At 48.9% G+C, this 3,848-nt stretch overlaps 1 pseudogene; it reads left to right on the top strand.

Annotated features, from left to right (window-relative positions):
• Nucleotides 1-3,204: 3,204 nt before the first annotated feature.
• Nucleotides 3,205-3,848, top strand: part of LOC132002946 (methylglutaconyl-CoA hydratase, mitochondrial-like) — a 3,338-nt pseudogene continuing 2,694 nt past the window's right edge.

Raw genomic sequence — 3,848 nt, 5'->3', positions numbered from 1 at the left:
GCTCCCCGCTGAGCAGAGAGCCCGATGTGGGACTCGATCCCAGGACCCTGAGATCATGACCTGAGCCGAAGGCAGCGGCTTAACCCACTGAGCCACCCAGGCGCCCTGATAGATTTTTTTTTAAAAGATTTTTATTTATTTGACAGAGAGATCACAGTAGGGAGAGAGGCAGGCAGAGAGAAAGTGGGGAGGTAGGATCCCTGCTGAGTTGAGAGCCAGATACAGGGCTTGGACCCAGGACCCTGAGATCATGACCTGAGCTAAAGGCAGAAGCTTAACCCATTGAGCCATCCAGGCACCCCTAATAAATATATTTTTTAAAATATTTCCTTTGTGGATAAAAAATACCCGTGCCCACCATTTTGACAAAATTAGTTGGATTATCTGACAGTGAACAATTCCATTTTCAGTAGGAGACCAGAAGCAATGCAAGTCATTTCTGAATGTTGTTTAACGTGTTTTTAGACAGGGAAGACAAAAGACAGTGTCCTTCCTCATTCTAAAAAATCCCTTTAAAAAAATTCCTTTCAAATGGACTGTATCTTTTATTGACTTGAGCTTTCTATTCCTTTGGATGAAAATAATCAAAGTAAGGTTTTTGCCAGACCCAAGGGTCCTAAGCCAAGTGAGTAGTTGAAGCCATAGAAGTAGGTGAGATTATCTGGAATCTGAACAGAAGGCAGGAAGTAGAATTCTGGTATAAGGGACAGCCCTTGAATTTGCCTTTCCAGCATCCATTCTCTCCTTTGGCTAACAACATACTACTTCCTCTGAGGACACCTCCATTTCAATATCCCTCAGTTCAGCTTGTTCATATAGAGATGGCCCTACATTTTGGACCCAGGATTGGGCACAGCACTCAAATAGGGTCTGCCAGAGCCCTGCACCCCAGTCACAATGGTGGATTCAAGGAGGAATGCCTGACTCACTGGTCCGATGAAACATCATTCTATATCTTCTGCTAAAAGCATTTGGGAAAAGGGGCTCTCCATCTGCTGGGGGTGGGAATATGAGCAGGGAATTGCTCTTGGCAACTAGTCACTGCAGGGAGATCTTGCCTGAGAGAGGAGCAGTGGGAACAGAGCTACAAGAATGAGATAGCTCCTGAGTGACCAAACTCTGGCACCCAAGACCATGGGCACATTGTGACAAAGCTAGCTCTGTGTTTGAACTTTTTGTCTGAGCCAATAAATTCCTTCTCCTATTAAAGGCAATTACAACTGTGACCACAAAATTTTGCTTGTGACCAATTAAAAAAAAAAAATCATGATAAAAGCACTTCACATTGACATTGAGGATATGTTTCTTAAACTTCAGGCTCTAAATTTTGCAAACACATGATGATGCAGCAGATTGATTAGCCTGACACTATCCTGCTTACCCCCCTTTTCACAGTGCTGAGCTGGAAAGTTAGAAGTGACATGTCCCACTCCCTTTGAAGCCAGGCTTCTGCATGAAGGTTAGGCTTTGCAAGGAAGACAAGCTTAGGGAGAGACCTTGATTGGAAACCGGGTCACCCGAAGACAGAGGACCTTGTGAGGGACTTGACCCAGAGGGAGTGACATGGAGAAAGAAGCTTGGGGTGCAGTGCACCTCTTTGCTGTCACAGTCCCTGCTGGAGCTGCTGTAGTTCTGGTGCCAGCAGCTCGGTGGCTTTTATTTGGGAGTTTTCTCACCCGGCAGGGGCAGAGCCATTCTATTTTATGTTTAGGCTTCCTGGAAGTTCCACGCTCCCAACCTTCATGTGAACTGTCTGTGCTCTTAGGAAAAGCCCCTTTTGATTCTCCTAGCTGGAGTGTGTTCTCCAGTCTGTTACAAACAGCCTTGATCCATACCATGCAAAGTACATGTTTCTAGGGAAACAAACCATAAGCTTTGTCCATTTTTCAACAGGTTTTGTTGTCCAGAAAAGGCAACCCATTTGTTGGCTTGGGGTGGGGGTTGGGGAATGGAGGAAGAACCCCTGAAAAGGAGCAGTAAGATCTATGAGGGAAGAGCTCAACAGGCCATTTAGAAGAGGATAAATCAGTAGGATCAACTGTTGCAGAGGAGTGAAATGTTGAAATTAGGCCACTGCACTTGGCAGTTTCAGGAGAGCAGAGGGGCAGAATTCTAATTGTCATAGTGAATTGAGTAGTGAGTGAATGATAAGAAAGTACAGGGAGTAGAGAATATTTTTGGAGGCAAACCCATTGTCAGGTGAAGAACGGGGATGACAGACTGATGTTCAGAAGAAGGAAAATTGTTTTTCTTTCTTCTCTTTCTTTTTAAATCCATACACTCAAGATAAGAGCCTCTGGAGCAGAGACTGGAGAGAAAAGGAAGAGGGAGTCACTGAGAAAGCCGAGTCCCAGAGGAGGGCCGGGGGACAGGCATCCAGAGCAGAGGCGGTCCCGCTCACTGTGGGCAGGAGGACGTACTCCTCTGAGAATATTCCAGCAGCGGCGGAGGTGCGGGTGTCTGAGAGATCAGAAGGAAGTGTGGCCTCTGGGCCGCTGGCTCCTCTCTCTCAACGGAGGAGGGGCAGACCACCTGCCGACGGGAGCAGGGTCCTGACCGGGTCTCTGCATGAACCGCGAGGGCTGCTTCGGGCGTGGGAAAGACCCTGGGATGTGTCAGGCTCGGCCAACAGCAGGTGACAAAAAACCTTGCTCAAACCGAATGGAACAAAAGAGAAACGCCCGGTCCATGCAGCGAAAAGTCCAAGGACAGGGCCGCAGTCGAGGAGTTCGAACAACGCCGTCAGGGCTTGCTTTCTTCCCCTCTCTCTGTAAACGTTGGCTCCGATTCTCAAATGGCACTGCCCAGTCCCTGACAACGGACGCCTCGTGGGATCAAGCGCAACAAAACAGCCGAGGTTTCCTCCTGGACGGGCCTGAATCCTGGCAGGGGCCTGGCCCGGACCCATCTGGGTCTTCAGCGCTTCCTTGACCCAATCAAGGGAGCCCGGGGCTTGAATTACTCTGATTGGCTAGCCCCGGGACACGTGACCTCCTCTGGTCCAATCATTGCAGCAGGGGAATTTCGGCGGAGCTGAAGAGCCAGCCCTAAAGCCTGTGCGGGAACCACCGCGTTCAAACCAAATTTCCCCGAAGGGCAAAGAGGCGGGTGGGGAAAATCGCTGCAGGGGAGTCAAGGAGTTAGTGCAAACTACAGGCACTGGTTTAGGACAAGAAGGACTCATCTGCCAGGGAGGAATTGGGGATGACTGACCGTCTGAAGCAGCCCCGTGGGGACTCGGAAGGGGAAACAGTGAAATAGGAATAAAAGGATTGTGAGGAGCGTCCTGAGGCTAGCACTAATACCTGGCTGAGTCCGTCAGCATCCTTAGGAGACCTTCCCCCCGCCTTTTATTTTCTTTCCCTTTTCTTTCTTTCTTTCCTTTTTCTTCCTTTCTTTTTTTTAAGATTTTATTTATTTATTTGACAGAGAGATACACAGCGAGAGAGGGAACAGAAGCAGGGGAAGCAGGAGAGGGAGAAGCAGGCTCCCCACCAAGCAGGGAGCCCCATGCGGGGCTCGATCCCAGGACCCTGGAATCATGACCTGGGCCGAAGACAGACCCTTAACTGATTGAGTCCCCAAGCGACCGACTTTCCTTCTTTCCTTTCTTTACTTTTTCCTTTCCTTTCCCTTCCTTTCCTTTCCTCTTTTCTTTTTCCTTCCTACCTTCCTTCCTCTCTCTCTCTCTCTCTCTCTCTCTTTCTCTATTTCCCTCCCTCCCTCCTTTCTTTGTCTCTCTCTTTTTCCCCCTCCTCCCTCTCCCTCCCTCCCTCTCTTTCTCTCTCCTTCCTTCCTTCCTTCCTTCCTTCCTTCCTTCCTTCCTTCCTTCCTTCCTTCCTTCCTTC

Source organism: Mustela nigripes, chromosome 15, assembly GCF_022355385.1.
Source record: "Mustela nigripes isolate SB6536 chromosome 15, MUSNIG.SB6536, whole genome shotgun sequence".
Classification (NCBI taxonomy): Eukaryota; Metazoa; Chordata; class Mammalia; order Carnivora; family Mustelidae; genus Mustela; species Mustela nigripes.
Note: the sequence above shows the minus strand (reverse complement) of the source record. Positions and strands in the feature narration are given on the sequence as shown.